Source organism: Halictus rubicundus, chromosome 9 (genome assembly GCF_050948215.1).
Source record: "Halictus rubicundus isolate RS-2024b chromosome 9, iyHalRubi1_principal, whole genome shotgun sequence".
In the NCBI taxonomy this organism is placed as follows: domain Eukaryota; kingdom Metazoa; phylum Arthropoda; class Insecta; order Hymenoptera; family Halictidae; genus Halictus; species Halictus rubicundus.
The window spans coordinates 9,026,541-9,039,059 of NC_135157.1; the positions used below are offsets into that span (position 1 = coordinate 9,026,541).

Genomic DNA, 12,519 nt, shown 5'->3' on the forward strand with positions numbered 1-12,519 from the left:
GCTGTAAAATAAATTACATGACTCAATAACTTCCGGGAAGAAAACGTTTAACACGTTGAAGATCGAGCTGAATTTCGCTTCTTTCTTTTTTGAAATTGTTCGTAATATGTTTGTCAACGTGTTAAAAAAATTGCGTTCAGTGGAGAACAATGGTGCGTCCATGAATATGGAAAAATGTAGAACCTTCGTCCACGCTTTCTCGCGTTTTCTCTCACTCTCTTTCATTCTCTCACATTCTCACTCTCTCTCTCTCTCTCTCTCTCTCTCTCTCTCCTTTCTCCTGCGCACATTATTCAGTAAGTCAGAACATTCAAAAACGATTTCAATAAGATAAGCATCGAGCACGTTCAGACGTGGGTTTAAACAGATCCGAGCAATAGATGTGCATGCATCTCGATATATCCACTATCAGTCTTGGGATTTCCATTGAAACTTGTGTTTTATGATCCGAAACGCCCTTGGGAATTCTATAGTCTGATCGTTTATGCGCCGATCGAGAAGTTCGCTTCTTTATGCCCTTTTTTATGCTCCCATATCGTCCCGATGGAAAAAAATATAAATGCAACGCCTTGCAATTCCCCTGTTTACGGCAGTGGATTCTGCTGCAATCGTTAGACTGCATGTATCTGTGCATTCTGACGCTTCGTCCACTGGCAATTACTTTTTAAAAATTAAATACTGAGCGCTGCCTGGTGTATTGTTCAACAGCTATAGCAATTAGAACATAACTATTCAGAATAGCCAACAACTTCGTTTGCGATTTTTATTCAGAAGAAAACTGGCAATTACTTTTCAAAAATTGAATAGTGACAATGTATGGCTCCTTAGTACGTTCAACAGCAATTATGGCTGTTTAGGATGGCATGATCTGATACTTTCTTTTTCGATTTTTATTCAGAAGAAGAATATTAATCTTCTTTCAAGGTGTTCATTGTCTTCTAAAAATCGAAGATAAATTAGTCGAAGATTTTTTACCAATTTTCCAGTAACAACAGCAATTTAAACCCTAAACCAACAAATTATCTCAAGTACTTTGCTGTACTAACTTCCTCTCAGTTTAATATTTCCGAGAAACTTGTTAAACGTGGATGCAGCCCAGTTATTAAAAAGCCAATTAATTTAGAAACCTTCCGGTAGCCGAAGCGCTAAGCAGAGAATAAAAAAGAGATTAAATATTACCAGTCTTCTTCATAATACTCCATAAATGCACAGACTGCAGTCTATAGTAATTATCTAGACGTTATAGGCATATTTAACAATTGTGTCGCTGTTTCGAACGCTGAATACAAATATTCGCTAAAGCTTACGGTCGAGGAACTCGGAGATTTCGTATCCGGAAAATTGTACAATTTTTTTCCCTTCGTAAACGAGCATTTTACAAAATTCTCGATCGATCCGTCGATCAAACAGTCAAAGCTTCGTTAGCACGATCGTCCGCGCGCATGATTAAAAGGAAATGATCACCGGTCCGCGTTGTAGTCTAGTTCAGGATAAGGATGGACTTGATGTAAACAAACAACGGCGAATTTGTTTATCACGTGATCATACTCTTATTGGTCCATTTTCGCTACGAGCAGGAGCGTTTGCGCTTGTAACGTGTTTGAGCATGAAAACTAGCAGCACTTAAATGCTAGTACTACGATATTTCACTAAACGTTATCGTTCCATTAGTGAATCGAATAGAAGAGAATCGATAAAAATCGTCAAAGAACAGGAGGACGTTTCCGGAATACTTCCAATATGGCGTCACTTACAAAAGGTTCATCCCCATTTTGAACAAACTCATTTCGAAACGGTCCAATGAAACGAACGCTATTCCTTTTCTCGATTCCAAATTGGTCAAAGGATCGTCTCTTTTTTTTTCAATGAATTTACAAAAAGTATAGCTCCGTTATTTTCGACGCAACAAATCATTGATCCCAAGACGGCGTTTTTGGTTTTCCTATTTTCTTTCTTCCTTCCTTTCATTCTATCTCAATCTTAATCTTTCTCTCTCTCTCTCTCTCTCTCTCTCTCTCTCTCTCTCTCTCTCTCTCTCTCTCTCTCTTTCTCATTTTTTTTTGTTCTTTTTGGTTTTTCTCCTCCGAAGTGGCGCGTCGTCCCAGCGTTTCTACAAAACTATACGATTTATCGAGTAAATATTTATATACGTTCCGAAAACGTTTTTACCATTAAACTTAGCACGCTAACTCACTAATCAAATGTATCATACAATCACTAAATTATTGCTTTGTCGTACCTTGTATCACACTAATCTAAACCCTATTCTTGTTTTTTTGTTTTTTTTTTTTGGTTTGTTACCTCGCGTCCTATCCGTGTTTTTTTTTCTCTCGTTTCGACTGGTGTGTTCGTTCCTCTTCCGAGAGCCAGGTTCACACGATGATCATGCCTGTTTCGTTCGAATTCGTTAGATTAGGGCAGTCGAGATCGAAATCGCGCGAATCCATTCCCAATTGCAGCGGTAATGCTGCAGTGCATCTCTGTCCCTTTTATTTGCAATAAAAAGAACGAATAATCGTGTGCATCACTTCTGCTCCGTTTCTGTATTCGCATCCTATAGATGTAATTTCGGGTTGCAATGTCAAGGCTAATTGCATTTATTTCTAATTGAGAGCTTGCAACTGTACATTTGTATGCTGGCTATTGGTGTAATTTCTATTAGCTTAATTTTTATTTAATATCGCGTGCAGTCGTTTCAAATTGAATCTCGCAAATTTCAATGAGGGTCTCCATGAATTTCACAAGCGGACGACGCCATTTGTAGTCGTTTTACGGATCGTGACCAACTATCTCGATTTCGACTGCCCGATTCGCGTGTTTCTTCCCTTTTCTAGATCTTTGGTAGGTTTGTTCGCTCGATCGTTCTCACCGTGTTGTGTAATACTTGTGTACCTGTGTGTGCATGTGAAACGACTCTTAATGGGCGGTAATTAGCGATGGGATCGGGTACATTGAATCGTCCATCAGTACGTCGCGGAAAACGAGACCGGTGCTCGCAAGTATTTACACCTTTCAAACACAAATTTGCAGAATATTGTACAAAATTGTTGGATCAATTGATTCACTCTACCTCACTCTACTCGTACTATAATGAAAATCAACGAATCAAGAAAATCAACCTTTCAAGATCTAGTCGTTTTTGCAGAACGTTTTAAAGATTTTATTTTTAGTGCTCGCTACTTCTAGAGAATATTCTTAGAAATGCAATCTGTTTCTCCTGATTTTGGTTCAGCATTTGGCCAAGTCGATTAAATTAAATGATTAATAACAGCAGATGTTGATACATCCACTCAGAAAAACATTCTCATTTTATTTTTACAATAATGAGTCTTTTTTCGACAAAGACAATTTCCTCCTCATCCTGGTTCCTGTAAAATTACTCATAGAAATAGGAATTTGTAAGAATAATTTGTAGAATGTAAATTTGGAGGAGGTAATCTTTTTTCGAAATCGCAGAGCTCAAATGGTGTCTCAGGTGCATGGGACTCTCTATTATCTGTTAATGACAGAATGAAATTGGACGAACCACTGACTATAATTGGTACACAATTTTCTTTGGAAACCAGTTTTAAATACTTGCGAGTACTCAGTCTCTGTGCTCGTCACAAGGTTCGACGACAGTCCAGCGACAAACAACTAGATACAAAGAACGCCTTTTCCATATATTGTTTTTTTTTATATTGTAATCGAACCCAGTGAAACGAGTGTGATCGAATTGACTGGTGTCGAGGCTGATCCCATCGCCGGGCGGTAATGTAAGTTAAGCGCAGGTTCCATATTTATTGACTCTGCATGTGACTTGAGCGAAATCCAAATTATCGCACGGCGACGTGCCGTGGACCGCGCTCTAATTAATTTCGTAATTGGATTCATTAATGGATAACCTATTTCTTATCCGGCGCCTACAAGTTATCCGCTTAATTATGCAACGGATAATTCATTTTTCACGCCCCCTTTCGCCGCCGCGAAATCATTCCGCCGCGTTCTACGTATTTAGACAGCCTTGGGCACGTTCGATCGACGATTATTGCAAAATTATGCTGCTCCGCTCTCTCCAATTATATCTGCCGTTCCACGATCGAAAAAGTTCGGCCGAATATTTAGTAACTCGTTCGGCGTGATCGTTCAACCGCGGAGTTGCGCGAAACCATAATTTCCTCGAAAGAAAGATAAAAAGAATCTGATCATTTTCTTCACAAGTTCTGATAAATTCATTTTTTGAGGATTAGTGTCGCTATATCAGCGAAATTTAGGTTTTCCACGCACAGCTTAATTAACACTTGGATGGTGGGGTCTGGGTCCATCTTGACCCAGAATTTCAACACCTAAAATTTACGTCTAGATAAAGCACCATTAAAAGTATATTTAAAAAATTGATAAAGTTAAATTATGCAAGATCAGTCTATGTTTTTCTACTATTTAAGACTTTGACATATAAACTCCTCCAAGGAAAATATTGAGAAAGATCCTCGTTAGCAAAGAATTAAAAATACAGGGACACTCTGAGATTCTTCCAGAGTGTCCTCCATTTTGTATTGCATTCCTAGTTGCCCATTCCTGCTGCAAGTATATAAAATCCTCGGTTTAACAATCACAGAAAATGCAGATGTTCGAGCGTTCGAGAGACGTTCAATAATGTATTAATTATCATCTTCTCTTAATTACCCCAGTCTTTTCAACGTCGATCAAATCCTCCAAGGCCATCTCAACAAGATTTCTAAATCGATCCAGTTCCTGTCGCTGTCTCTTCTAAAATCGCTAGACAAATGTTTGAATAAAAAATTGTTCGACTTCGACGGATTTCGAAAACGATTTAAATGAATTACAGTATTAATTGGAGGCGATCACGGTCGGTGAGTTGTCTGTGTGGGACATTCGACTAACATACACGTACATATACATATACAATATCTCGGGGTGTCTGTCTAATAAGTAAACTAATTACATTTACGTGGACAATCTTTGTCACGTTGTTCGTTGTTCTTTTTACCATGTTCTCAAAATTTACAGTACCACGCTCGCCTCGTTCTCATTTACTCTTTCTCTCTCTCTCTCTTTCTCCTCTCTCTCTCCCTCTCTCTCTCTCTCTCATTTTGTTTTCGTCTCCCTCGGCTCACCTCATTATTGACAATGCGTTTATATCACCACGTAAGCGATAATTAATCATTACGTTAGACTTACCGCTGCTTCGGCGTAGTAACGTTTAAGTACTTTGGTCCTCTGTAGAGTCTTTTCTTTTTTGCTTTAATACTTAATTATGCGACGAGTCGAAATGGCGGCCGGTCCCCTGGGCGCTACTATGGCGGCCACGGACGAAACCTACGGTGCTGCCCCTCTAAGTGTCCATCGCGAAATTTAAATCCAACGGTAATTAGTTTTACAACTGTCAAAGAGCTCACTAACGCACAATCATTCCTCTAGACGCTGGAAACATGTCAATTATACTGTCGAAACGTCAATAAGATACAGTGCAAACTACTTTCTCCAGAATTGAAAAAGTGGGGGATGCTACTAGACCTGACAGTTTGTGTCACTTAACCGAGGACTGACAACTAATTAAAAGTTTCCGACCACTCACTGCTACTAGAAACATGTCAATTAAATCATCAAAGCGTCAATTGAATTAACACAAGTGCTGCTATTAATTAAATTAACCCTCGCAAGCTCCTCAAAAATGCACAGAAGACTCTGGATCAATATCCATCCAATTCCCTTTTACACTTTAATTCGACCAACTCAATTATTCCCAATTTTAAATAATTCAAGAAAAAATAAAGGATTTGCGATATTTAAAACGGGAAATAAATTTTCCTTCGGACAGCGTACGAAGCTTAACAATTTTCAAAAGATCCGGAACCGATTCGAAACTTCTGCGGACATCATAAGCGAGACAGCTATACTCCCTCGTTAATTGTCGCGGCCCGCCCCGTTCCGTAGTCGTTTAGAGAGGCCACAGTATAGTTCTCGTCGCGCGCTCTTTCGGTGTGTGGCTCGCGGCTTCGGTTACGCTTATCCTTTAATTAACTGTACAGCTAGGAGGTGTCCCTCCATCGACGAGTTGAGTATAATCGTGCTCGTGCATCGGGGAGGGGTCGATTTTATCTAATAGAAAAATTTCGTTCGAGCGCGGCTTCGTGACGGTAACGAGTACGACGAGAATCCGAGCGATTACTGCTGGAAAATACAACGGTGTCGTGGGGCACGGTTAACGATGACGATAACGTAATTGCGATTACAAACTTGCCCTCCCCCCACCCCGCACCCTCCTTAATTACGTGAAGCAGTTACATGAAGCTCCCGGCCCCCCCCCGTCGACAAATTAACTTACGCTGATAGACAATCGCCCGTCGAGCGAAACGAATTTCGTGTTTCCGGTGAGCTTTCTTCGGCTCTACAGGCTCTTTCAAGGACGTGGAAACCATTAACGTGAAGTCCGAGAATTTTTACAATCTATTCCACTTCAATTATTTTCTAAAAATCCAATTGCATTCAAGAGGAGATTCCCAAGTTTTTGTAGTATATTCTTCAATTAAATTCAATTAATTCAATTTCCGAACACCTTCCATTTAACTCTTTCCCGAGATTTCAATTTTCAAGTCCCTGTTAGAAGTGTGTGTAAAAACCATTTTCTAGAATCCTTATAATGCGTTTCAACTATTTTTATAATCAAAATCGGTTCAAAACACCCTGCAAAAGGACAATGTCACCAAAACTATGCCAGAATTGGTGTTGCTACCTCCGCCATATTGGATTCCCCTTGCAAGCCACTAGTACGCAGAAAAACGCCTAAAACAGGACGTAAAAACGTCGAAGAAGTTCTCGAAAATGTCAAACAAGCTCGGATAATCATCGTACTCGTTCAATACACTCGCGAACCCATTGAAAATCATTTTCCATCGCGGGCAAGCAGCTTTCCCCAGATCGAGAAACAGTTTGAGGCATGATCGTCCGCTGGGGCCTGGCACTATCGTTTCGCGTGTATTTAAAAAATAGTGTGAGCCCGTTCGCTGTCACGTTGTTAATTATTATGTATCGTATTCTCTTCTCTCTCTCTCTCTCTCTCTCTCTCTCTCTCTCCCTCTCTCTTTCTCTCTTTCTCTTTGGTTTCCTCGAGCACACTACGGCGAATCTATATAATTAATCTGTATTTACGGGTACTCAGTTCTGCGGCTTGCGTTCTTGCGTGCTCGCTCGTCGTATTCATTTCGCCCCTGCTATCCGCCTCCTGCATCCTTATCCATAAATATTAGAACAATTACAAGACATTCGATAAACCTTTTCAGAAATTTCGCCAGGGAAATTTAGATTTTCGAAAGACTCGTTCGAACCTCTGAAATGTGGTGTCTCACATTCTCGTTCACGGATTTGTTCATTGAAGCCTGTTACATTTGTGCGTCAACATTGTATGTAGAATTTCACAATTGTGTGTATAATAATTTTATATTAAACATGTAAGTGTTGTTTTATTATTATAACATTCAATTTTTAATTGGGAGGCTTGTGAACAAACGGGTGAGACTGAGGTCAGAATTTATTTAAATACTAGAACCATGGGACAGTAAGGATGACATTTTTAGTCATTGGACAGTACCATGTACTAATTTATAAAAATAAGAGGACTGTATTTATCCTGATTTTGTGTGACTTTTGCCACAATATGAATGCACTATAATAATAGTTCCAGTGTCCAAAAAATCGAAACGAAAAATTTTAAACGTTCTAATATTTACGGACACGGAGGAGCTTTCTCATTTAGGCGAAATCCGTTTCAACGATGGCGACGCGTACGGGAAGTACGTTTCTGCTCGCCTAAACCGTCCGAGCAACAGATCGATTCGATTTTCCTCTCCTCCCATGTTCCGGACAATTGTTTAAACACCCCCGCTACGGTTACTTTACTGCTTTTTTTTTGTTTTTTTTTTCTTTGTTTAAAAGACTCGGACGTCCAAAGGCCGAGCGAATTGATCAGAATGGCGTTTCATCGATGATGGCCCCGGCCCCGGTTCCGAGCCGCTTTAATATTTACTTCTGTTAGTTCCTTGTACTATGTAGTTCCATTAATCACCTAATAGAATAATTCTGTTCTCGATCGTTACTACAACCGGTTTAAAAATCAGATCGTTGGCCGTTCAGTGCCAGAAGAACCGGTTCGCCGGGTAAACGCTATAGCACTTCGCGCCTCTTTTGTTTCATGAATATTATTGACTACCGTTACGAGGTTTAACTCTATTTTAATTAATAGATTCGATTGACTGTTGAGTATCGTTAATATAGTTATGAAGACGAGACTGGTAGCTGCGAATACTATCCTGCGATCGAAAACTTCTGCGAACGAATGGTTTTGACGACGAATTCTTTCTTCGCGAAAAATCGCGCGAAATTGTTGCTTCGAAGAGTTTTCTGCACCGAAACGATGCTCACGGGGGAACATTATGGTCTTTCTCTCTTTTCTCATTTTCTCTTGACTTTCTTCTCGGTCAGAATCAGACTCGCTTAACAAATTCAGACGAACGAAGAACGGTTTATCGCTAGGAACCCTACTTACAATCACAAATCATCTTATTGCTCGCTTTTTCGAATCCGTTCGGTGAAAAACATGGAAAAATAATGGAATATATTTACAAGTCAACAGTCTCTTTTAATCTAGGTTTCCGAAGCGAACGCGGGGGCGTTAGGCAAGTCTACTTCTGACGTTCGAGCAGCGCGACATAATCGGAAGCATTCTCGTTGCAAGCTCGATTTATCAAAAGTTATTTTCCTGGCCCATTACTGCGATTCTCAAACGCCAACCAATTCGCGTCTTTGCAAGCTCGTTCGCAGATTTTCCTTTTCAGCGCACGCAGGTCTGCGCGTTCATTTCGCTTCTACTTCTCCGTTTCTGTTCCTTTCGTCTACACTTCTGCAACGAGAACGCAGCTGCATTTTTAATATGCTTTTCTGAATCCTTTGATGTCGCCGCTGCTCGAGTCAACCCTCGCACTGCGTTCACCTAATTACTACACTCGCACGAAGCAAAAGAACGATCGGGAGAATTATTCGCCAACCCTCGTCCATCCCTACTGTCGATTTCGCATGTTTCTCACTTTCGCTTTAATCGCCGCGAATCATCTTTCAACCCTTAAGTGGAACGTTGATTTCGTTCGAATCTGCACTGATAATTCACTTGCAATTGTCTTACATTAGTCGCGAGAAACAGGAGCCAAATAAAACTGTCTCTCTTGGATAACTTTAAATAATTGATTTTCCTCCTGTTTTGAATGTGCTGTTTTGAATTCTATTCAATTTTGTTATGTAAAATAAAATCCACGGTCCAGATCAATTGCAGGTCCAAGTGATTTCTGCAGCAAATCAAAATTGACTTACCGATTCGATTAGAAAAATCCATTAATCGAGTTGTCACGTTTTGAACGTTCGCTTAAGGGTTAAGCCCATCACTCTTCATCATTTCCTCATCGAAGAAGAAACTCGCAAAGTTAATGATCCGCCTGTCCATCAAATGGTTCGACCATCGCGTCGGTTTGCCATCCAAGGTGCAAATTACATCGAAACACCGACGAATGGACGAGAATTAATTGGCAGGCGCCTCGCACGAAAAGAAGCGAGTATAAAATCGATTCGGTGGAGCGGGAACGCTTCGCGAGGGTTGAGAAAACGCACGCAGACGATGGAACGTTCAATTAACAATCAACACGATGAACAACGAAGCGAAAGGACAGACAGTTCTGTACAACTCAGTACAACTTTTGTACAACTTAAAGCTAAAACACCACGGTGCGTCGACTTTTAACGATTAAGCACGCGAACGATCGCCCCCCCACCCCTCCCCCGGCTATCGTATAATCGCCTTGAAAATCTCTCGTACCAAAATATCTCTACGTCGTGTATAAAACGTGTCCCATTTTTCTGTTTTTCTTCTCTTTTCCGTTTTTTTTCTTTTTCTTTTTTAAGAAAGGGAACCACGCCGAAAAGAAACTTAGGAGATCCACCGGGTGTCTACGCGTTCACTAAAGATAAGAAGATAAAATTTTTCCAAGCGTAGCTCGCTGACTAGTGGCACCGTCTCTTCGACGATTTTCTCCTCGCGATTTTCCGAGGAATTCTCGGATTCTCGGAGTTCCACGGCATTCCTTTCATCGTTCGGCTGACGCTCGATGTCGAACACTCTTTTCGAGGCTGTTCCGACTATAAATTAATATCACATTGGCCTACTTGGTGCTGTCTGAACCGAGAACAAGCTGGAAGTTTCGGAAACCCTTCCTCTATTGTGTGTACAGGGTGCTCGAAGCGAAAAGAACCGGAGAAATGCTCGAGAAAGAGTGCACCAATTGTTTCGGATAGTATGCAGAATCTTCTCGAACGGGAATTTTCTTCGGCGATTTAGTTTAGATGATGATTGTGCAGTGAGGTCGAATGGGCGCCATTTTGGCGGACGATCGTACGCCATTTCGATGCACGATCTTCCGCCATCTTGTTCACAGTGCTGTTATGCTTGCTTCGCTAGAATTTCGGTGATTTTTTGGTAAAAAATTGCAAAAGGTTTGAAACTCTTTCTATAATTTAATAGTTTCAGCACTGTGTGTGTGTGTGTGTGTGTGTGTGTGTACAATGAATATTGTTATTACTAGACTGAAGATTTTATGTGTTAATGATAAAAAACGATTAGCTAACATACTGATTAGAAACACTGACATTTTATGAAAATTATTAAGAGAAGAAACACATTCTTACTTAACTTCTGTGTCGTATAATTGATTCAGAAGATTTTTATTGTACATAAAGATCTGCAGTGCAGTTATTATAAAATAGTAGGAAACCCTAGAAGAATTTAAAGACACGTGTTCGTGTTTTTCAAATTATTAAGAGAAGAATCTTTTTATTCAACTTCTGTTTCTTCTAATTGACTCTGACAATTTTGATGTTTATTTTGCATTCAGCTTCTCAGTCTATTGTCATTATTATTGCTAAACAGAATAGCAGAACAACAGTTTCCTTTTTAATTTAATGTATATTTAATGTATCTTTGCCAATCTATTTTTACTTGCGATGAAACCTTCGACAAAAATTGTTGGAATAATTTTCTGAAACGTTCAAGAGGCACAAAAAATCAGAATCCCCCCCCCCCCCAAAAAAACAGTACTATCTCACAAAACAATTAAACCGATCAACTTCTCTCGACATTTTAGGATCCTCCATTACAACTTTTCGAGCACCCTGTACACAAAGTTATTCTCCTCCGCTAACACGACACTATATCTTCCTCCCGATTAAATCAATTACTGACTAGAAGAACCAAAGCGTGCTCCCTCTAAAAATATCTAAATATATCTATCTATCTTATCGACTAGCGAATAAATAAAGCCGAGGAATTAAAGCAACGACTAGGTTTTCTCGCGATATCTGCTTGCGAATCGAACGAATCACGTGACGGCGGCGATCTTCGAAAAAAAAAAAAAAAAAATACAAAACAAAACGAGTCGCCGATAAGTTTTACGGTTCGGGCCGCAATTGGTCGCGATCGCGTTTCGCGCGTTTAACAACGGGGAAATTACAGGAGGATGTTCTATAATTCAGGGGAGCAGAACGACCGACCCTTTCGCCACCGAATGGTCATTCCAGCGTTCAACAGGTGGTCCAGTTTACGTGAAATGTGATGAAAACCTTCGACGTGTGCCTGGTCGCATTGTACGCCGGAGAACGTTCACGGAACATCGGCGAAAAGAACGAGGAAATTCGGATCGGTAGGAAAATTTTTTTCCTTGGTACAAGCGAGCAAATCGACGTCATCGGCTCTCCGTTGTCGATCTTTCTTTCCCCGTTCCTCGAGCTCTCTACGAGGTGAAGCCAAGAAACCGATTTTATGATCTTCACACCGCTAAACGCTCAGACCCTGAAGACCGACGGCATCGAATTTACAAAAAAAAAAAAAAATATAGAATTCATATATGAGGTTGTTCCAAAAGTTTCTTTCTATATAGAACATATTTATTCTTTCAGAATCATTAATTTGTTTCCCCGTACTCTCCCTTTCTAAATCGACCCCTTTTCTTTAATAAATTCGACAAATTCATAAAAATCAGCAACCTGTTCCCTTTCACTTCACAAATTCACTAAATTCGTGAGAATCTTTCCAGGGACTCTGGAAATTCCAAAAAATCGTTAACCCAAATCCCAAGTCGGAAAATCTGAACGTTCTCCGCTCGAATGCTGCACTTCGGACGGTCCCGAACCGTTCCGAATCGATCGGTTCTCGCGCCTCCGTCGCAATTTCCCCGTGAATGAACGTTACTGGTAAACTGATGGTCCCTTGATAGTATTGTATCGATTTATATCGTATCCGCGGCTCCGTTGTCCGTGTGCCGCTAATTACGAGCGTCGTTCGTTTCCCTTGAAGAGCGGCCCTTGCAAAGCGACGTATCTATCGATTGCTCGAATGCCGGCATCGGGCGCGAGGGGGATGAAAAGAATGCCGTTCCGCAATCGAGCCGAATCGAATCGCGAATCGGGAACGCGTCGCCCGAC

General features: G+C 40.5%; 1 long non-coding RNA gene across 1 annotated transcript in view; it reads right to left on the bottom strand.

Annotated features, from left to right (window-relative positions):
* Nucleotides 1-78: 78 nt before the first annotated feature.
* Nucleotides 79-12,519, bottom strand: part of LOC143357244 (uncharacterized) — a 45,295-nt gene continuing 32,854 nt past the window's right edge. The window contains exon 2 of the long non-coding RNA XR_013082791.1: nucleotides 79-5,044. This is a non-coding gene — a long non-coding RNA (uncharacterized LOC143357244). The remainder of the gene's footprint in view (nucleotides 5,045-12,519) is intronic.